The sequence below is a fragment of the Panthera onca genome, chromosome B2 (assembly GCF_046562875.1).
Source record: "Panthera onca isolate mPanOnc1 chromosome B2, mPanOnc1 haplotype 2, whole genome shotgun sequence".
NCBI lineage: Eukaryota > Metazoa > Chordata > Mammalia > Carnivora > Felidae > Panthera > Panthera onca.
The window spans coordinates 12637106-12660611 of NC_138343.1; the positions used below are offsets into that span (position 1 = coordinate 12637106).

Consider the following 23506-nt stretch of genomic DNA (forward strand, 5'->3'; position numbering starts at 1 on the left):
GGATTTTTATTTTATTAAAGAAAAATTTTTTTAATGTTTATTTATTTATTTGAGAGAGAGGGCACACAAACATGCACACACACACACACACACACACACACACACACACGCAAGTCGGGGAGGGGCAGAGAGAGAGAGAGAGAGATTGAATCCTAAGCAGGCTCTGCACTATCAGAGCAGAGCCCAATGCAGGGCTTGAACCCACGAACCGTGAGATAATGACCTGAGCTGAAATTAAGAGGTGGATGCTCAACTGACTGAGCCACCCAGGCTCCTCCCCAGAGGAGAAGGCTCCTTCTGGGATTTAAAAAAAAAAAACAAAAAACAGATAACGCAGAGTTATGCATACATGACATGCTTTCCTGCAAGGAATTTCCAGCAACTTTCCTGGCATCATCTCATTTATCCTTATGATATTTATTTATTTATTTATTTATTTATTTATTAGTTTCAGGAGAGGTCACACTGTTCTTGGCAGTTTACAAGACGAGTAACTGAGGTATTGTAATTTAAGTCACCTCTCTGCCAGTTTTCTGCCAAGGAAAATTGAGAAACACTATGGAGAAAAATGCTCACAATTATTTGAGCCCTGACTATAGATTTTGAAAAATTTATTCATCGAACGGCAAAGTACGTTACTATTCCCAGAACATTGCCAACAGCAAAGAGATTATGCTCAGAATCAAATACAGCCCTGTTTTCATTTCACCTCTGCTTTGAAACTCAGTGAGAGAGAACAGTAGAGCCATTTTCCAGCGAAGGTCAAATTAGGTCAGAAAAACTTTTTATGTGGAGCCTTCCAAGTCATGGGATGAGCAGGGAAGAGGTAGAGAATCCATGACTTGTGCGATTACTTAGTTCCTGATTCTTCTGTCCAAAGAGTGTTGGATGTATTTTGCACACTGTGGGCAGGAAACGTAGGAGGGAGAAGGGAGTCACTCCTTGGATGCTTCCCATGTGTCCAGATAAGAAATCCAAGTAGGGGTGCCTGGGTGGGTCAGTCCATTAAGCGTCCGACTTGATTTCGGCTCAGGTCATGATCTCACGGTTCGTGGGTTCAAGCCCCTCTACGGGCTCTGTGCTGACAGCTCGGACCCTGGAGCCTGCTTCAGATTCTGTGTCTCCCTCTCTCTCTCTGCTTCCCTGCTCATGTGCTCTCTCTCTCTCTCTCTCAAAAAATAAACATTAAAAAAAATTAAAAATAAAACAATAAACCCAGGTATCTGCTTATTCGCATCCAAGTCACGTGATGTTGTAAGCAAGAGGTGCATTCGAGGCAACGCGCCTAAGTGACTTCTTTCAGTGTGTATGTGAGTTCGAGCTCTCAGGAGGAGAAATGGAGAGTGATTCCAGCGAAGGAGTGAGCCCCATCAATGGCACACCCAGAGTAAGCCCTCAGTCTGCTATTTTTAAGAAGTGGCATTTGGAGCTGGGGGTGTTTGTAGTGTTAGGAGAACACGGCGGGGGGGTGGGGGGTGCAGCTCAAGTTGCCAGTCTGAAGGATGGTGAGGATTCGTGGAGCAGGAAGGGAAAAGTCATGCCTTGCGCCTGGATGAGGCTTCCTCTTCCCCACCGAGCTCATCCACCGGGGCCGAAGCTGCTCTTTTTTGTTTCTTAACTTAGAAGAGCCCGCTAGGAAGGCGGCAGATGAGTCACCTGTCTCCAAGAGTAGGTGTTCTCAGCACTGGGGAAAATGGAAGATGGCAGGCAATTGCCACTGCAGTTTTCCCTAAGGTGGAATCACCGTGACTTCGCGCCCCTGACTGAGGTGCTCCGCGCACGAGGTCGTGGACACGTAGTGGCATCCGTGGGCAGCAGAGTGGACTGCGTCCTGCTCTCAGCAAACCGGATCCGTCCAAAGGAGAAGGCCCTGGACGTTCCTTTTATTTATTTATTTTTTTCTATTTCGTTTGCAGCGAGTTTCAAGGCAGTTGAACACTGTCTGTAACGGAAGTCTTCGCCGTTAAAATAAATACCTGTTCTTATCGAGGCAGGGAGAAGAAAGGGCAAGATGTGCACAGCAGGATTTGGAGGCTCAGGGTTTGCCAAAGTTGGATGCGTCACAGGACACAGGAGCGTGGGCCTGGCAGGGGCTGGTGGCCGGGCCTCCGATTACATTCTGGTCTGTGCTTCTGACCGGAAGCTGGAACGTGGCACCTGGTCCGCAAGGATTCCTGCCCATCGGAGAAGCCAGAACCCTGGCTCTTAGGTGGAGTAGTCCTTGTTCCTGTCACAAATTGGGGAAAGAGCCCTTGTGGCATCAGGCACCAGCCAGGCTTTCCTCCTGATCTAGATGCTGACCTCTGGGCAACTCAGGGCTCTTTTCTGAACTCTGCCCCCTTCTCCCCCCAGTCATAAGAAATTAAGTTCTCCTCTAAACATCGCTCTCACACACAACATGCACGCACACACACACACACACACACGCACACACACACACACACACGCACACACACACACTAGCTTTTGCTCTCTAAGGAAAGCAAAGTTCAAGAAAAGCAAACCCCATACAGGTCAACAAATAGGATTGGAGCTCAGTACGTTTATAGGCTGGCCTGGAACTCACTATTTCATTCGTGTTTTTCTCTAGTTGGAACACTTCTATGCTTTCAAACCAAAGTGTCCCTGGCTGTATTGTGGGGTGCCTACTGCACAACAGGCACTGTCCTAGACACTAGGGAGGGGGCGCTATGTACATGAACGTGTGCGTCCCTCAGGGATCTTAGAGTCTGATGCAGTGATTCTCAGTCTTAGCCGAGATTCCGTGTGCCTGGTTCCCGTCCCCCCCCCCCCAGGCCTTAGGACATGTTGGTTTGGGTGCAGCCTGACTAGCAGGACTGTTGAAAATCTCCCCAGGTGATTCTGACAAGCTGCCAAGGTTAAGAACCATGTGTACCCATGTGTAGGAGGTACCCAAACTTAGCTGCTAATCAGAATCACCAGGGGAGTTTTTAAAAATATAGATTCCTGGGGCCCAGCCCAGATCAGCTACATCTGGGAAAACTACAGAGAAGGCGTATTTGTATAAGGTCACCAGAGTTTCTGATGATCAACTCAGAGAAACGTCACTGTCCTGTTCTCGCGCACAGTGGTGATCTAGAAATGTCATGGCTTTATGAGGGAGCTTATAAGTCCATGCATTTAATGAAAATTTCATCGTGCACGCTGTCCTTGAGGGAAGTGTCAAATCAGCTGTGAAACAGGAAACAAAACCCACCGGTCTAACACATTACTCATGCCCAGCTGTTCAAGGTTTGTGCACGCCTCCCCAGTTGGTCCCTTCTGGTGCCCAGTGGAGAGCTTTGTGGGAAGTTCTCAGAGGCTAACCATGTGTCTGTCTTACTATATGTTTACGACGGATTTGTGGAATCGTTTACCTTGGAAATGCCACTGATTAATTCGGTCACTGCCTGTTCCTGTCTTTTACCACCCCTCCCCATCCCATGAGTTAACCAGAGCAAAATGGAAGCAAACTAGAGATTTTTTTGAAACTATAGAAAAGGGAAGGATCCCAATTTTTTTAACATTTGTTTATTTTTGAGAGAGAGAGCGAGAGCTGGGGAGAAGCAGAGAGGGTGGGACAGAGGAAGTGGGCTCTGTGCTTGACAACAAAGAGTTCAATGTGGGGCTCAAACTCACAAACCATGAGATCATGACCTGAGGCAAAGTTGGACATTTAACTGACTGAGCCACCCAGATGCCCCAAGATCCCAAATGTTGAGACACGTGCTTATGAAAAAATTTTGTATAATATAAAATAGATATGTTTTATAGTATATGTTATATATAAAATATAGTATATAATATATATTTATATCATATATGAATATATATGATATTTGTGTCACATATTTTTATATAGCATGTGCAATATATTATATATAAAATGTCTATTTTTGTATTGTATATAATATATACTATATTTCACATATAATACATATATACATATTTTGTGTATGTATTTTATACATTTTTATAGGAAAAGCCTAACCTGTTTTAGTAAATTATCTCACACTGAGCTAAAGGCTTTTCCTTGCATTTCCCCACCAAAAGTATAGTCTGTAGAAGAGCAGGAATGGGGTGGCCCTCGGCACACATCTGAAGCTCCGTAGTTTATGTCACGAAACCAGGGGGTGCTGATGGGTCCACACTGAAACACAGAAGGGAGGCCCAGGTTGACGTCACTCTGTTGGAATTATGTTACAAGGAACACTTATCGATCCCGCATATTAAAGAATGAAGCAGAACTTTTAAAATATCAATCAGGAAGGGGTGCCTGGGTGGCTCAGTCTGTTGAGCATCTGACTTTGGCTCAGGTCATGATCTCACAGTTCTTGAGTTCAAGCCCCACGTCGGGCCCTGTGCTGACAGCTCGGGGCCTGGAGCCTGCTTCGGATTCTGTGTCTCCCTCTCTCTGCCCCTAACCCATGCGCATTGTGTCTCTGTCTCTCTCAAAAATAAATAAACATTAAAAAAAATTTTTTTAATATCAATCAGGAAAAACAGATTTGTTAGAAGAAGAACAACAGAAGTCAAAATGGACACACTTGGTTGCAGAATTATCAGAGCACGCAGACCGTTTCCTTCACCTTGTAACTATAAAGGAAAAAAGAACCGATGTTGATGTAGGAAACATTTCTTAGCCAATACGTATGTCATGCACAGTCCGTGCTTACGCACTGTGCGAAGTGCTTAATCCGTAGTACCTCACTTAATGCTCACCCTAATTCTGCAGGATAGGTCTGTTTACCCCCATTTTTTAAGTTTATTTATTTGTTTTAAGAGGGGGGGAGGGGAAGAGACAGGGGGAGAGAGAGAGAGAGAGAGAGAGAGAGAGAGAGAGAGAGAATCCCAAGCAGGCTCCACACTGTCCAAGCAGAGCCCAACGTGGGGCTTGATCCCACGAACCAGGAGATATGACCTGAGCTGAAATCAAGAGTCGGGCACTTAACCAACTGAGCCACCCAAGCGTTCCGTTTATCCCCAATTTAAGATGAGGAAGTAGAGGCTTAGGTTATGTAACTTGCTGTGACTCAAAGCCCTCGCCCTGAGCAGAGGCACTCCTATCAAGTATGACATAGGGGACGTCCCGAAGCCACAAGCAAAGCCTAGCTCTTTCTCTGGGCAAGGCCAGGTTCCTTACTGCACCGTGGGTAAGAAGTGGGAGATGCGAGGCTTTTATGCCCAGTGGCTGAGATATTTTGAAGAAAGGCTGGCAAACTTAGGGGAGTCAGTGAACCTAGGAGTTAAGTGGTAGGGAGGCACCAAAAGTGAGGATCTGTTCTTATGCCTGGGGAAATGGGGCGAAACCACTGGACCAATACGGAACCAGAATGGACGCTGGTTTGAGAGGCGTGATAGGGAAAGTTAGAGCATCCACGTGGAAATTCACGACAGGCAGTCAAAGGGTTGCAACTCAAGTTCAGATAAGAAAACATATTCGGATTTTTTTTTGTGATAAACGTTGTACTTTCTCACGTGCGTTGTCCTGCTTCATCTCACAGCGATCTTTTGAAATCATTATTGTTTCCGTGTTCCAGATGAGGAAACGGAGGCTCAGAGAGATTATCTTCCGAGGCCACAGTATTCATAAAGAAAATGAACTCTCGGGGCGCCTGGGTGGCGCAGTCGGTTAAGCGTCCGACTTCAGCCAGGTCACGATCTCGCGGTCCGTGAGTTCGAGCCCCGCGTCAGGCTCTGGGCTGATGGCTCGGAGCCTGGAGCCTGTTTCCGATTCTGTGTCTCCCTCTCTCTCTGCCCCTCCCCCGTTCATGTTCTGTCTCTCTCTGTCCCAAAAATAAATAAAAAAAAAAAAAAAAAAAAAAAAAAAAAAAGAAAATGAACTCTCTTGTTAACAGGGCATGGACTGACTTTGTTGCGTTTCATTTGTTCATTAAACATTTTATTGCCTATTTAGATTATAGTCCTCCTATGCTGCCAGCTTTCCTATTAGGGCCTTAACTAAAATGGCCGGCCATTTTGTGTGTGTGTGTGTGTGTGTGTGTGTGTGTGTGTGCATTTGTAATGTGATCAAGATTCTGGTGAGGAGATGGGTGTTCTAAAGAGGTTAAATAGGAAAGAGATCGATTTCATTAGTACTGAGTCATTGTGCCTAAAGAGTGTCCTGTGCTCTATGTTCAAAGAAGCCCCAAAGCTTCTATTTATACTGCAGGAATAAAAGGCAAATAAGACACACCAGCCCAAATTTAAAACATGAGTGCATTTGGATTTTATTTTTGAATGTCGATGTCATTGACCATTTGTTTTGCAGACAAGGCTTTGGTCCAGTTAAGGAGAAAAACTTATCAGGGCACCAGCGGGGATTATTTCCCAGAAGACAATTTGAGAGACTTAGTAAACTTTGTGAAACGCTCAGACTTAAAATCCCTCGTTAACGGAGGTGAGGCAAGGCACCTTTTAATTAGAGATGGTTTTACCTAACATCTTTGCTGGAATCGACGGGTGCCTGTGATTCACAAAGTAACCGGGGAAAGAACTCAAGAGAGGAAAGTAGTTTTGTAACACGCACGAAAATGTGACCTGAGCAAAGGAGGCCCTTCTCAAGAGATCATCGTAACATCAACAGCCCTGATGTTCTTATAGTTCTTGCGATATGTCAGGCCCTGAGTTAGGTTCTTTCCGTGGGTGAACTCACAGCCAGCCTATGAGGTGAATGTTGGTATTATTCCCACCTTAGAGATGGAGGGACAGAAACACAGCTGGTGGGTAGTGGAATCAGAATTGTAAGTGTGGCAGTTAGGATCCCACGCCTGTGCCCTCAAGTCCCCAGGAGGAGGTCATCTGATGCTGGAAAGCTGGGCATTGCTAGAGGTAACTTATTTCAAGATACTCCAGCCCGTCGGCTAAGAACTGACCACATGCCCCCCGCGCACTTCCATAATAACTCTGCGAGATAGGGTTTATTATTATCTCCATGTTCTTAAAGAGGAAATCAAAGCTTAGAAAGTTGAACAGCTCCCCTAAAGTCACCAATGACCAAACGTCAAAAGCCGGAAGTCGAGCCTAGATCTGTGCGACGCCACGGTCCCACCATGTGTTGATGGCCCGGCAAGGACAACTAGAAACCATCGTAGGATAGGCAGAGCATTTCTTCTCTTTGACCAGCTTTTCGTCGTAACGTCTCCTTCGCCGCACGTCCAAGATGTACTGCGGAGAAGGGTGATTCCCTTGTTCCCAGACCCTAGGTTCAATAAAAGAACCTAACACTGCCCCTGACCTCTTCCTGCCAAATGCCGTCGATTTGACGCCGTGCCTCGCTTTGGAGGGCGCTGGCATCCTTCCGGGGAGAGCGTAAAAAACTGTTATTGAATGAATACCTGATTAAGTTCATGACGCTGAGCCAGGGGGAGGAGGAGGAGTTTGGCAGCTGAATTCTGTAGGGTTTCTGGCAGTTCCTTCAGCGTCCTCTCTGCTCCACCAGCTTCGTGCTGGCCGCACGGGAGCCCCAGGAGAGGCTGCACTTTTTGATTGAAAACAGCTGCAGGTAGCCAGTCAGCCCATCGTACGTTTTGCTGGTCACCGGACGCGACTCGGACTTCTGGGGCCCCACTCTTCAGCCTCATTCTGAGATAAAGGAAGGGAGAAAGTGGGTGTCCCGCTCGCTCTGCTTTTTTCAAAATGAACAATTCATCTTTGGAGGGTCAGAACCCAGCCACCCATTCACGGAGCGTGAGTCATACCCCTCATTTTAAAACAAACATTTTGTTTCAGAGAAAATTCTTATCTTGGCTGATTTACAGCTTGTCTCCCTGTCCTTTCTCTGCTTGCTTGAGGCTGGTTTCAATAAAATGGTTGTCTTTGTAAATACGGATTCCTTCCAGTAAATCCAAAGACTACCAGAAGCATTTCCTTGGAATTGATGGTAGGACAATCTGGACATAGTTTTGGATAATTGGATGTGGATTTTCAGAGGCCTTCTCCTCTAGCACACATCTTTAACAACATCTCACACGGCGTCCTTGTACTTCCTGCCACAGGAAGGATCGGAGGTTAATAATCTCACATGAGAATTTGTGTTTGCAATGGAATCTCTGAGTGCAGATGCTTTTCAAATGCACAGTATTTTATGTTCTCTGTCAGGAGTTCAATTTTTGATCCAACACTGTGTCGTTACATCCGAAAACCTAGGAGAAAAGATCCGGAAACGTTTTGCCTCTTGGTAGCCAACTTGTAAGAAAGACCAAACTGCAGTAGACGGACAGAGGAGGAGAACGATGAACCAACCAAGACAGGACAGCAACCCTAGAATGTCGAGGCTATGAAATTGCAGTCTGTGCCCAGCACGGGGCCGGCAGGGGGGAGGTTTGCAATCTAACGAGGAGGACGCATGAAAACAAGTTTAAAAGTGCAGTGAGTGCCCCAGAGTAAGACTATGGTAGTTTTGGGGCGCCCGGGTGGCTCAGTCGGTTAAGCCTCTAACTCCTGATTTCGGCTCAGGTCTTGATCTCACGGTTCATGGATTCAAGCACCTCACTGGGCTATGTGCTGACAGTGCAGAGCCTGCTTGGGATTCTCTGTCTCTCCCCCTCTCTCTGCCCCTCCTTTGCTCACACACACACACTCTCTCTCTCAAAATAAATGAACTTAAAAAAAAAGACTTCAATACTTAGGGTTCATGAGATCGAGCCCCAACTTGGGCTCTGCACTGACAGTATGGAGCCTGCTTGGGATTCTCCCTCTCCCTCTCCCTTGCTCTCTCTCTTCCACTCTCTCTGCCCCTCCCTTGCTCACGCACACACACACACACACACACACACACTCACACTCTCTCTCAAAATAAGTAAATAAACTTAAAAAATAAAGAGACTGTGGTAGTTACGTAAGTATTGGTAAGCCTTAGAGAAGAAGATGGACAAGACTGCGGTGTGGTCTTACATGGCTTTGCTGAGATTTCAGGAATGTTTACCGAAGAAAGTAACAGGGTGTCTGCTATGGTCAAAGGCATGGAGGGGGTGGCCGGTGGCAGCCTAGGGGCCCGCCGGGGACGTAGCCAAGCAGACAGCTGTCGGACCGCGGGTTTCTGGTAAAATAGGGCAGCACGTAAAAGGACACTAAGGAGAGGCACAGGATACGGGCTGGGGGTGGGAAGAACCTACGGTAAGTGATGTGTAAAGAGACACGTGAAAGATAACGGAGAACAGTGGTTCTCGAAGTATGGTTCCCAGGCCACTGGCATCTGGGCCGTCTGGGCACTGGCGATGTGGGCACCACCGGATTAGGAGACAGCCAGCAGGGTGCCCTGTGGAGGGGTAGTGGCTGGCGTGGGAGCAGCTCCGAGCAGATGAAGGACGCATCCCCAAAGGCCTGGAGCCAGGCAAGTTTGAGGGTTGGAACGGGACGCAGCTGCGCCCGCTCGCGTACGTATTATCCGCCGCGTTTTCGCGCTACGGCAAAGGGTTGAGTTGTGCCGGAGACCGCATGGCCCACAGAGCTGAAAATATTTACTCAGTGGCCCTTCACCACGGCTCGGTGTCCCTGATGCAGAGGGGGGGCTGACATACCCGGGTGATAAAGTACAGGGGGGACGTCGGGGGTGGGGATGCCAGCCGGCCCGCCGTCCTGAGCCAGCAATGGCAGGGTAGGGAGCTCGGGGGGCGATGCCCCCCGAAATTGATGCTCCTTAACTGTTTCTCACTCATAGTTGCCGTTGGGGCTGTGGAAAAGTGCATTACCACGTGGAGGGCTTTGAAAGGCCCTGACGTCCGGCCAGGGAAAGCAGGCTGCCTCTAGAAGGTATTTTTGCCAGCCGTGGGCCTCCAGGCAGCACTAGGGGGCAGGGGCCCTGCCAAGTTGAAAAACGAAACTGCGCTTGAAGCTTCAGACTTTTTAAGACCGTGACTTGTAATTTTGAAAAATTCTCTTTTATTGTGATAAGATATACATGACATAAAATCCCCCGTTTTAACCACTTCTAAGCATCTCGGCGACACGAGGCACGTTCGCGTTTTCAAGCAACCATCACCGCTCTCCGTCCCCAGAACTTTGTCGTCATCCCGGACTCACTCTGTATGCACGCGGAACGGGAGCTCCCCTCCCCTTCTCCCACCCCGGGAACCTGAGTTCTACTTTCTGTCGCTGTGCACGTGCCCGTTCTAAGTCCCTCCTCTAAGGAGAATTATACACTGTCTGCCCTTCTGCATCAGGCTTCTTTCGCTGAGCACGGTGGCTCCAGATCCGTGCATCTGGTAGCACGGATCAGAATTCCCTTCCCTTTGAAGCCTGAGTAAGAAATCGTCCGTTGTACGGCCATGCCGCATTTTGTGTATCCACGTCTCTGTGGATGGACATTCCAGACATCTCTACCTTTTGTCTACTGGGAAGGATACTGCTGTGCACGCCGAGTCTCTGCTCTCAGTTCCTTTGGGTGTGCGCCTCCAAGTAGATTTGCTGGATCACATGATGATTCTACATTTAACTTCGCGAGGAACCACCAGAGTTTTCCACAGCAGCCGCACCACGTTACAGTCAGTCCCACCAGCGAGGCACGAGGGTCCCGGTTTCTCCGTATCTTCTCCAAAGCTTGTTGTTTCCCTTTTGTTTAAGTCATGGCTGTTCTAATGGGTATGTGGTCGTATCTCACTGTAGGCATGTAATTTCAAAACGCAGTGGAAGGAGGTGAGAACGTCGTTTTTATGTTAGTGGAGGGGGGTAGACGATCGGAGGCTGTCTTTAAGCGTCGTGGAGGCATTCCGCCAAGGAGTGGACTTAGCATGGAACGAAGATCGTATGTCTGGTCTCACCTCTGGCTGCATGTTAGAAGCCCCTGGTGCATCTTTTAAAATGCCAATGCTGGGCCCTGCGGTCTAGGCGGATTCTGATTTAGCTGTCTAGAGTAAGTCGGGACGTTGGTATTGTTTTTGAAAGCAACCTGGGTGAGTCTAATGTGCAGCGAGGGCTGACTTCTTGATCTGCAGGTGCAGCGAGTAAGGCCCTGAGACCAAGGCTCCCGGATGTCTTGTCCCAGCCCACAGTTGCTGCCTCTGGGCTACCTGCTATTGCACACAGAACCAAGAACACAGTGAAACAGTACTGTCCCAGGCACAGGCATGACTTCCTTTGTGTTCTATCAGAAGCGCTTTGTCAACAATCTGGAGAGCCGGGTGATGGGGCCCAGCCCTCCACTTGGTCTGGTGGGATGGTCAATACCCGGTGGCCATGGGAGATGTCCAGTAAGTCAGTGCATTCAGCAGACTGGGAGGACTGAGACACCAGTGAGTTAGCTGATGGGTTTCCCCCATTGCCCCAATACTTCCGACTCTTGAACCACTCAATCCTCTTACGTGCGTGTGCCATTGGGTAACTGCCGTGGGGAGGCTTTCTTGACTGGGCCCTGGCCCAGATTGGATGATGCTGGGTAGCATGTAGGTAGGAGCACCTACCTTTCTGTTCCACTCATTTGCCTGGCCACTGTTAGATTTGGACGGATCTAATCTTTGGTTAATGATTTGTTCTCACCCATGAACCCTGGTGGACTTCATTGATTATGTCTATTACTTGATCTGTTTCTCTTACGTGTATAATCGTCACGAAGTATAAGAAGGAGTTTATGGGCCAAATAGAAAGCCAGAGCAGTTCCCACAAGACTTCCCTCGATTCTGACACCAGTTACAACTTTGGGAGAGGGTGGTTCCCCAAACCACTCTCAGGTTCCATAATTCACCAGAAGCACTCACAGAACTCATGGGAAGCTGCTTTACTCACAGTTACAGATTACCACAGAGAAAGGATACGGACTGAAATCAGCCAAGGGAAGAGGCATACAGGACAGACTCCGGAGGGGCCCAAAGAGTCTGAGTTTCTCCCCATGGAGCTGGAGGGTGTTAACCTCCCCTGTTCACAATGTGTACCCATGGAATATTGCCCCCAGGGAAGTTCACTCAAGTCTTGGTGTCTAGAGTTTTTATTGGAGTTGAATCACATACCATCCACATGGCCGCTCTTTGTCTCCAGCCCCTCCTGGAGGTGGGGTGAATACCTTTAATGGTTTGTTCCTCCAGATGTTGGAATGATACTGCACGGCCCAAGCCCCCATCCTAAGCCACAAGGTTAGGCTGTCTGGAGGCCAACCTTCCCCCCGCCCCGCGCCCCAGGGAAACACACACGCTCCTATCGGGCAGGACATCCCAGAAGCCTGGTAGCTGAGGCCAGACCTGTCTTTGAGTAAGGTTAATCCTGCACTACATACCAGCGGATCCACTCACAATCCAAGAGTTGGAACCCAGGTTTGTGTATCAGATACACCAAGATTTTCATCTTATTTCTGCCATTTATGAGCCACGTAGCCTTAGGCAAATCGCTTACACCCTGAGTATCACACCCTTGTCTTTACAACAGGATGATCATACACTGGTTGTTGCTTGTGTGTAAAGCATTCCTGTAGCCTTATACAAAGACAGACTCAGTGACCTGTGTCGTGCCTGTTTTGCCTTGGGGAGGCTGGGTCCCAGGACGTCTCAGGGCCTTTGCAGTCGAGAAGACTGAAAGATTGTACAGTATCCCAAAGACTGGAAAACAACCGTAGAAGGGAAACCAACATTTACTACCCTGGAGGAATGCTTTGTTAGTTTATGGATTATCCAGGGGTTTCCACTTCCCTTTCATCCAGCCACATCAAGGGCAATGAATGCTTTGAGACCCTCTCAGAATGCCTTAGTCGCAGAAAGGCATTTTTCTGACTTGGTGGGGATTTTCACATTCTCTGTTCATACACTTGGACCATCTGATCTCCCAGAGATCCAGCCCCTGGCGCCTGGTAGAATCGAAGCCTCCTCTAGCGACTCCTGGTGCTTTCCTTTGTGCCATGTAGCGAAACTTAGGAGAGTGTGTGCAAGGAGACAGCTGGCAGCCTTCCTGTGGGATGTGGAAAAAGATTCTGCATTTCCCCACCACGCCTTTTGGGGATTACTCATCCAAGAAGTATTGTGGAAAAGCAGGCGGGGTGGAAGAAGGAACCCATACACTTACCCTCTACCAGGAAATGCCTATAGCTTGAGGTTAGCAAACCCCCTTTGTGTTTATTCTACTTGTATATGTTGAGTTGCTTGCACGCTCTTTGGTGTGAAGGGGGGCCTGTGCATTGGGAACGATTATCATTCCCTTGATCAACTGAAGAAAGAAAACTAATTGTCCGTTATCCGTGACTTTCTCTTTTGTATAAATCACAGCGTGAGGGAAGAAACCCCAGATGTTTGAAAGGATTGCTAGTTGGAAGGTCCTCTATTGGATTTGAGTGTGGAAGCAGGAGCGATTAGCAGCAGACAAGTGTGGGAAAGAACTGGGAACTGACAAGAAAGCATTTGCTGAATTATAACGACGATGGCTACCATTTATTGAGGGTGTGCATTCTGCCAAGCACTGTGCATGTGCCCATTTAATTGGCAGAGATATTAATTACAGCATCACACACTGTTGAAACACCCGCCTCCCTAAACTGGGCACATGTATAATTTGAGTAAGATAAAGATTACATTGAAAGAGAAAACATATTACATAGGCACTTAGGGGTGAAGCCAGGTTTAGAACCTACAGTCTACTGCCCATAGCTTATTCTTCTTATTATCTCTGTCCTTAGTAGGAGTAATAATAATATGGATGTGTTACCTTCCTGTCGGTAGTTCCATAATAATATTAATCCGTATCCTGATATTCCAAGTATGCCAATGGATGTGGGCACCGCGTGAATTCTGTACTGAGCTATACCCCTGTAGGGCTAAGAACATTAAATTGAGAGTCAGAAAATGAGGGGCATCTGGGTGACTCAGTCGGCTGAGCGTCCACCTTCGGCTCAGATCTTGATCTCGCGGTTCGTGAGTTCGAGCCCTGTATCGGGCTTGCTGCTGTCAGCACAGAGCCCGCCTCGGATCCCCTGTCCCCCTCCCGCTGCCCCTCCCCCACTCGTGCTCTCTCAAAAATAAGTAAACATTTAAATGCCTAGCCAACTTGATTGCAGAAAACAGAATATTTGTCGATTTCACATAGTCTCTCCAAATTCATGATTTCCCTCCTCCCCCTCCTCCTCCTCCTCCCCCTTCCTCCTCCTCCTCCTCCTCCTCCTCTTCTTCTTCTTCTTCTTCTTCTTCTTCTTCTTCTTCTTCTTAAAAAAAATACAGATTCTTGTCCTTCCAGCCCCGACTCTAACTGTGTTTATCTGCACCGGTCGCAGCCGTCCCCGGGATGAGACCACAGAGGGGCCAAGCACCGCTGCCCTCCAAGCAGGTCACTCTAGGGCTAGGCGAGAACCACCAAGTGCAGAGTGCCGGCAAGTGCCCGTGCATCTGACTGTCCCCAGCCTTCAGCCAGAGCAGTGAATAAACAGAGACTTGGGTGTCCCAGGGTGGCTAGTCTGGCACACAGGACACTTTAAAGCAGAAAGGTATTTGCTTATGTATTGAGCCGGGGAAGGTCGTGACAGAAAGGCATTTCCAGCTTTTCTTAAAAACTCAAACTCTGTTGGACAATTCATTTGGGACCAGTTTCAACCCAGATGGTTATCCCTCCAAGTGATTATTTTTCCGTCTTGAGCCTTTCCAGGAATCCCAGCGTGGGCAGGCTGCCAGAGGACTCTGGCTACCCAGATGCGGCAGTGACATTCCACATGAGCCGACTTCCAGGGACAGCACAGCCCAGCTGCCGACCTCGCCCCTCTCCCCCTCCTCTTTCACACATCCTGTCCTCCAGCGCGCGGACATGCGCCATGTCCCCACGTGGTGGACCCCACCCGCGTGGCAGATCCCCTCGTGTTTCCAAAGGGAGGCAGAACCCACTAAAAACACCGTCTGGTCTCACTGTCCTCGTGTTGGCCAGGGGCAGGAATGGCAGAAGCCAGGAATCTGAGAAAAGCTTTCGCCTAAGCTTGGTGAAGGCCATCCCTCCGTGTCGCTGACAGCAGTAGGAAATAGCGGAGCCCCACTTAGGGACAAGGGACACGGCGGTTTAGCTACTTGCCGGGCGGAAGACTTCAGTAGGAGAAGAACAGCCAGAGCGGCCCTGCATCTTGAGTATTCCCCTCCAACATCTCGGTCAGGGCTTTCAATCGGAGGAAAGACTCCAAGTCTTTAGATGTGGCCCCAGCCAGGGGGCACCCAAATGGGGCCGCGTCGTTGCCAAAAAAACCTATATGTGAGCAGAGCCCCCCAGACTATTCTTCACGGTGCTGCTAATATGGAGAGCTGGACCGTTTCCTTATCCTACTAAAATCCCATCCGATGGGGCACATTCCTGTCTCCACAGCCAGGCACTGCCTCGGAGGGAGCCGCCGTGTCGTACGCATTGTGGCCACTGAGGGGGAGGACACGTGCACCTGGAGTGCAGACCTGAACTTACGTTTTGTGGCACTAGACGGGGAGAGAGGGTGTTCGTGTCCACGATTCTGAGCCACGCGGGATGTTGTCTCGGGGGTCTCAGTTCTACTATGATCCAGATCAGAACTGGGTGGGTGGCATTGAGCAGGGAGCCGGGTGGTGCTGGGGGTCCCCGGCTCACCTGTGAGGTGACAAGATCCTTAGTCACCCCAGCCCGTGGCACTGAGTACCACGTGGTCAGCTGCAGTCCGTGATTAGCGCCGGCTTCCGTGCCCAGGCTCCGTGGCCGTCTTTCCCCCTCTCGTCCCTGTGCATCCTGTCTTTCCCGCGTGGAAGCTTTGCCAGCCGGTTCCCATCACCATGGTGCAACCCCGTACATCAGTCTGCCCGACATCATGGTTGGAAAGAGTAAAAAAGTGGTTTCCAGTGCTGGCTTCTCCTCTGACTGTGAGGCCTTAACCAAGCCTGTGTCCCCCGCTGAAAAACTAGAGATGAAAATACAAACCTCAAGAGATTGTAGGGACGCCTGGGTGGCTCAGTCGGTCGGGCGTCCGACCTCAGCTCACGTCGTGATCTCTCAGTCCGTGAGTTCGAGCCCCGCGTCGGGCTCTGTGCCGACAGCTCGGAGCCTGGAGCCTGCTTCGGATTCTGTGAATCCGTCTTTCTCTGCCCCTCCCCCACTTGCGCTCTGTCTCTCTCCCTCTCAAAAATGAATAAATGGGAAAAAAAATTGTTTTAAAAAGAGTTTGTTGCACGGGGTAAATCAGATGCTTCAGTCGAGTTATTGGCCTGTGTTAGACGATGGATACATAGAAGCCATTCGTGTTAACGTCCTAGGGCTGCCTAACAAATTACCACAAATGTGGGGGCTTATGAAACGGGAGAAATTCATCGCACAATTTTGGGGGCCAGACGTCTGAAATCCAGGTGTGGACAGGACGCTGCTCCCACCAGAGGCTCTTAGGGAGGATCTGTCCTTGACCTCTCTGGCTGCAGGGGGCTTCAAGTGTTCCTTGGCTCGGGGCCGTAAAACCCCACTGTCTCGCCTTCCGTCTTCATATGGCGTCGTCTGTCTGTGTGTCTCAAATCTTTCTCTGCCTTTCTCTTACAAGGAGACTTGTCATTGGATGGAGGGCTCACCTGGACAGCCTGCCATCATCTCATCCCAAGATCCTGAAACACGTTCCCTTTTATTCCAAATAAAGTCGCACTCATGACTTCCAGATGGCCATACGTTTTGGGCGTCCCCTGTTCAGTCCACGGCCCTATCTTGTTAGCGGCACAAATTAAGGTACCCGTGTACCTTTTCCTTATGTCCTCGAGCACTTGTGCAGGTTGCGGATGGTAGGCTGTGATTCTTTGATGCTTCTCTTCGCGCTCGCTGCGCTTCTGTGAAGGGCAAGGTCCGTGTCACCAGAGGCGGAGGAGAGAAGGGGGGCCCGCGTGTGGGGGGGTATAGCTAGCAGCCTCTTCTGCAAAGTTGTGCTCACCTCTCCAGTGGCCTCTGGCCTAGAGGGACCTGGAGTGGACCCTTCGTTCTCTTCAGAAGCCACCTCATTTTGGAGCAGGAGGCCTGCGCCGTGAGGCTCTATGCTAGGCAGAGCAGAGAGAGCATATAATCACTCTGCACTGAGGACACAGCAACAAGAAAGTTGGAAAGTAGGCTAGGCTTATGAGCAAGCCAGCTTGACACGGGTGAAATCACGGTCTCAAAATCTTCGTAATGAAAAGATATATAAAAGTAGGGAGCATGAGCACCTGGGCAGGACAGGGGTCTCCTCCACTTATCTGGGACCATCAGTCTCCAAACTCAGTCTCAACCCTTGGGGTGACACAGGGATCCCCGCCTCAGTAGGCAGCCCAACCTATTCTTAACAGTTCTGATTACTTGCTGATTTTCACTGTACCTACTCAAGTAATCTGGGGCTGAGTTCTGTGCTCCTGCCTTCCAGGGACAGCCCTGTACAGACTGAGCACTGCTCTTATGTTCCGGTTTCTCCCGTACTTCCCCAGGCCATATAGCCTCAGCTGCCTCCGCTGTTACTTGCCTGCCTTGTGTCCAGACCTCTCAATAACCCAGTCGGTCCGCCCTGGACCCACTTCGTTGTGCCCTGACCCCCTGCCTCAGTACTTGGACTGTAGATTTACCAAAATACGATATTGCAGGATTTATCCCTTTTATTCTGAACGTTGCCTTATCAGTGAGGCTTAGAATTACTCCAGCCTTGCAGGCACCACACCAGACTGTTGGTTCATATGAAATGTATGGTCAAACAAAAAATTGCTAGGCTCCTTCATCTGAACCAATCTGAGGCCAGATCGAGAGAGCAGCCCCTGCTACCAAATGAATTGAGCTGTTGAAACTGAGGGCAAGCGTTTACATTTATTCTCAGCAATCTTAATTTTCTTGGTTTTGTGCCATCGCTCCCAGCTTCTGAGGATGTATAGGTTCCCCTCCCGCTGTTGGAAAGCGGAGTGTTCCTATGAAAACTCTTGTAAGCCCAAATGGCATTAAGCGAAGAAGTAATTACCATTAATTTACCTGGAGAACGTTGTAGCATTCCCAGACCCCCCAGAATAACCTCTCTTAGGCTTTTCTGATACCTTAGGACGCATCTTGCTAACAGATGCACCAAGTAAATCCGGATAAAGCCCAGATGCTCGAAGAACACAGTTCAAACTATGGCCGCTGGATGCTGAGAGGCCGGGTGTAGTTCCCCAGAAAGGCGCTTGGTGGCGCTACTCACGCTGTTCAGGGTGCGCGCTGCCTCCACAACAGCTCACGGCAAGACAGGTGCCGAACGCTGGGGGTTTTTTGTTTTTTGTGGTTTTTTTTTTTTTTTTTTTTTTTTTTTTTGCTTTTCGCCTTTTTTCGCAAAAGCAAAATCCTCTTTGGAATGCTTTCGGTTTGCAAAAGCAGGTGCTAACGTAGGTCTTTAGTAAAAGCCAAGTGTAAGGCAAACTTTGACAAAGTGGAGGATACCTGTGTCTGAATATTAATCGCAATAATATAGAAAACGTCTCTTCTAGCTTTCTGTTACCTCTAACCACGATTTTTTTAACGCTAATAAAATGTTGGGCAGAATAGAACTAAAAATAGAGTTCTGGCATACCATTTGCTCCACAGTGACACTGAACAGTTAGAGCCTACTGTCCATGTTTGAACTAAGGTGAGTCTCCGATGAATGAATCTGTGACCCACTTCCCTCGGGGCACGCTTGTCCCATCCTCTGTGAAGGTAGCTAATTGTGCGGTCATCCCTCCCTAACTCCTCTCCATCCTGGAAGCCCCACGGATGACAGAGTTAGGCCTGCTTTTCATAGTTAACCTGAATGAAGAACCGTGTGGAGTGAACTACCTACGCCTTCCAGTTTAGCAGTAGAACAGAAAGGACACTGGCAAGCCAGGACTTCGAGAATCCTGGCGGAGCCCCGGTGACCTCCCCTGTCATGGCCAGGCGTCCTGTCTCCTAAATGGTCCTGCAGTTTTTCCAGAACTGACCCAGATTCATCAGTTCATGCCTCTCTCGTGCGCAGACGTGCGTGTCCCGCAGCCATGGGATCCGCTCAAGCTCAGAAACTCACACAGTTGGGTGTGCCGGGCAGAGCAGTTCCGTTTACAGCCATGACCTGGGAGAGCAGTTTTAGGACTGTATGTATCCAAATCCTAGGAGTGGCTCCCGTTGAAAGCAGTTGTTATTTACAGGACTTGGACTCCATGGGGACACATTCCCACATCCTCCAGCTCAGAAGCATCTCATTTTCCTATCATTTCTGAAAGACCATAATGGGGGAAGTCTTTTTGAATTATAGCGAAGATGTAAGTGTGGGGCTTCTTTCGTTAAATTTTGTTTTGCGTCTTGATGATTGAGTCTCATATAAAATTGATGATAACAGCTTTTTTAAAGTGCGTTTCCATATATTTTGTGAAGACACAAAGAACAGGAAGAAAAGGAGCGTTTGTTACTTAGAACTCTATTGAGTCTCAGTGACCCCCAAACAAACACCGGCATATTTCCTAAATATTAGCTGCTTATCGCCAAGGCTCCATCCAGTCTGCGTTTGCTTTCTCAACACCCCCTTCATCAGAAAGAGAGGCTAGAGAAGTTTAATTTGCTTAGAAGCTTATGATTAGAAAATTTAATCTCATACCTGAGTTTCTGAAACCTTCCCGTGCATACGAATCATCTGGCAATCTTGTTAAAATGCAGATTCTAAATCAGGAGGGCTGGGTGGGGCCTGGGATCCTACATTTCTAAAGTTGTCGGGGCTACTGGTGTTGCTGGTTTCAGTCCTGCACTCTGGAGAGCAAAGCCTTATTACACCGAGTTAAACGATGAAATACGAATAGGGCAATAGGTTAAAATGTAGATGAGCGGAGATTCTCAGGCAAACCGTATGTGGTTCAACCCTTAATAACTTTGTCTCGATTCATCCAGCAACTTTCTTAATAATAATGTTTGAACAATAGGACGTGTATATAGGGTTCTTTGGGAACTTAGCGTTTAGAAAATAGTGTGTGGCCTCATGTCGTGAAGAAATCTTTCTGTTGTTCATCCAGAAGTGAGCCCCCCAGGGGCCCAGCTAAACTATTGTGTTTCAGCCCCAAGAAGGTGATTAGGGACACAGAGGCCATTTGTCTGCAGCTAGAAAAAGACGCTACAAGGGAAAAATTCCACTCTCCTTTTTTTCTCTGTTTCTCTTTTTTTTTTTAAATCTCTTGCTCTCTCCCTTCCTTTTCCCTTCTCTGCTTTTCCACCTTCATGTTATATACCTCTCCATTCTTTCAATTCCAAGAATCAAACCCCGTTACCGGGGACCTGGTGGCAAACTGTGGCGCCCTCTGGTGGTTCTCTGAAAACACAGCAAGGCTCAATCCCTCCCCTCGCAGTGCTTCCTGATGGCAGCTTCAGATAGTACAGAGCTAGTGGGCACGGAGATGGGACACATGTCCCGGAATTGGAGAGCCCCGTCTCCTCCAAGCTGCAGTGGCAGATAGGAGACATTCTAAATTCTAAATGGAGGAGGAGAATGGGTTGAAATTTGTATCAGTCTGGCTCTAGGTCGCTCCAGCTCCCGTGGTAATCTCTGGATCCTTGATTTATCATTAGTATTATCTGCAAAAGACATTTATCAATGGCTCGCTTTTCAGAAGAATAAATTTGAATCTGTGCATTAAGGCCAATATGTCCCGGTGGTCCATTAGCAGAAGACCAGCCCTGGAGTCTGTACAGAGATCTTTAGGGCCAGCTAAGCCAGTGTCTCTCAAATAAACGCTATAAATAAACTAAGGCACTACTGAGAACCAAGTCAGCATTCCTTTTCAGATTCACTAAAGCTGGGCTCTTTAAGAAGTACCTTCAGAGGGGGTTTCTGGTTTAGGGTATTGTGCATTCGGTTGTACAGGCAATTTTACATTTGCATTGCTAATGGACCTCTTCTGAATGTGTTTGACATTTTGCTTGGCTTTGAAAGGACTTTTATGCTGCTGCTTTTTCTTCCCTCGAGCTGCCTTGGGCTAATTAACCTATTCCCTTACTGGCTGGGCCTACTATATGCAAATGTTCTCATTTTGGATTCTGACATATCACTCTTGCATGAACATCCCTAATGAAATCCTGTGGGGTTTTATTGGAGCAGTGCTACTGTGGAACCAGCAGGGGGCGCGTGGAACGGTTTGCTTTGAGTGGCTCTAAATGACTTTGCTAGTTGATGTGGGAAAGTGGGAGTTAGACAATTCTTTAAGTGACTCTTGAGATCTAAAGCTAAAAGATCATTGTCAGCACTTGTTCAGCAGCCAGAAGGGGCAACTGATTTTTTTTATAAGTTTGTGATTTAATTTTATTCTGTCATTGTTTTAAACGTAGCACTGGCCTCCTGATTGATTTGCAAACATTGTGCGTAAATTATGTGCTACACTGTTTATAAAAGAAGGCTACACAGAGCACGGTTATTCTGAACGTATAAAAGCCCTAGGTCGGGAGGGGAAATAAGTGACATCATTTCTTCAACACAGGTATTTCTCCGGCATGAACGTACTAGATCTTTGCACTTTGTTTTTTGTTTCCATCCCGGGCTTTAAAGTGCCTCTCATGTCAAATGAGAAACCCTGTTCTTATTGAAATGACCTTTGATGTTGAGACCCCAAATTTACAAACTTCCACCTCGTGTGCCACCATTAAGGACAGGCACTGTCTTTTGAATGATCTTTTTATTGCGATGTTTGGTGACGATGTTGAAGCAAGAGTAACAATGGCCGCTAAAATCATCGGCCAAAAAAAAGGTTACCGATTAGGCTGGGGTAGTGCAGCTACATAGGAGAGATGGGGATAAGCTGGTACAGGCAAGAGGAGAGAAAAGAGGCCGTGTGACGGTGGGGATGCCCCATTGCTTCAGCGTCAGCAGGGATCAGATGCTGAAGGCTGCCTGCTGCCTTGTTGTGCTTGTTTTAAAATCAGAGTGTACAAGGGGCCCGGGGTGGCTCAGTCGGTGAGGCGTCTGACCTCCGCTCAGGCCACGGCCTTGCGGTCTGTGGGTTTGAGCCCCTTGTCAGGCCCTCTGCGGTCAGCGCTGAGCCTGCTTCGGGTACTCGTGTCCCCTCTCTCTCTGCTCCTCCCCCACTTGTGCTGTCTCTCTCTGAAAAATAAAAGAAAGTAAAAAAAAAAAAAAAACAAATAAATAAAATAAGTAAATGATGGGGCACCTGGGTGGCTCAGTCTGTTAAGCGTCCGACTTTGGCTCAGGTCATAATCTCACAGTTCATGAGTTCGAGCCCCACGTCGGGCTCTGTGCTGACAGCTGGGAGCCTGGAGCCTGCTTCCGATTCTGTGTCTCCCTCTCTCTCTGCCCCTCCCCCACTCATGCTCAGTCTCTCTCTCTCTCTCTCTCTCTCTCTCTCTCTCTCTCAAAAAATAAATAAAGATTGGGGCGCCTGGGTGGCGCAGTCGGTTAAGCGTCCGACTTCAGCCAGGTCACGATCTCACGGTCCATGAGTTCGAGCCCCGCGTCAGGCTCTGGGCTGATGGCTCAGAGCCTGGAGCCTGTTTCTGATTCTGTGTCTCCCTCTCTCTCTGCCCCTCCCCCGTTCATGCTATGTCTCTCTCTGTCCCAAAAATAAATAAAAAACGTTGAAAAAAAAATTTAAAAAAAAAAAAAAAAAATAAATAAATAAATAAATAAATAAAGATTAAAAAATGTTTATAAAATCAGATTGTAGAAAAGAGGGTCTGGGTAGGACAAATGCTAAAACCCAAAGCCCTGTGCCTCAGTTTCCCAGGATGCCCGCACGTGACAGTGCTTGTGTCTACAGCTGGTGCCTGCAAGGGGCACTCGCATCGGCTCATTAGCCCGGTTCCTGTTGGTCCCACTGATGCACTGCCTGTTGCCAGTGGGTGTCTATCTGCCCACACAGTCACGGTGACTCCAAGTTCACCGGCCACTGAGGGACTGAGATATATGTATGTAACTGGCTCCCAGCCCACTATTTATAGATCGCGATTGAGGCGCATGGGGCTGATTGATCTGAAAAGAGGTTTCATCTCTAGGGTTAATGGCGGGTTGGCCTTTTCCAAGGAGAAAGGGAGGGAGCTGGTGTGAAGAGAAAATTCAGAGACTACATGGAAAGAGAGAGAGAGAGAGAGAGAGAGAGAGAAAGAAAGAAAGAAAGAAAGAAAGAAAGAAAAAGAAAGAAAGAAAGAAAGAAAGAAAGAATAACCGTCATGAAGGAGAAACCTTCAACGTAGCCTCCCTATTAGCGCACTTTTTGTGTGTGTGTAACCATAACCATATTCATTTTTTAACTGTCTCACAGATTTCTTTTGGCTTTCTGTTACCCTATGAGTAGCTGTACTGGGAATTCTTTGGAAACTTGTAGAGAACAAGATTATTTTTGGCTGCCTCTGCTGAGTTGGCATGTGGTACTGTGCATGTGTGCGAGGGAAGAGAGAGTGGCTTTGGACCAGAGTGTGGACCCTGACTCAGGCAGAAGCTTTGAGTAGGAGCCCCGGCAGGTGAGGCATCAGACCTTACACCTGAAGCTGACCCGGCACTACCCCCCGCACCCCTGACCTTACTCCTGAAGATAGCCTGAGACTCCCCCCCCCCCCCCACGGGCTCCCGACCTCCGCCAACCCCAGACCTTACACCTGAAGGTGGCCTGGGACCCCTCCCCCACTCCTCACCTGCTCC

The 23506-nt window shown here is 48.4% G+C and overlaps 1 protein-coding gene across 11 annotated transcripts in view; it reads left to right on the forward strand.

Annotated features, from left to right (window-relative positions):
• The window catches only part of ATXN1 (ataxin 1), a 413533-nt gene that overhangs the window by 366879 nt on the left and 23148 nt on the right, over nucleotides 1-23506 (forward strand). The gene's annotated exons all lie outside the window — the stretch shown is intronic.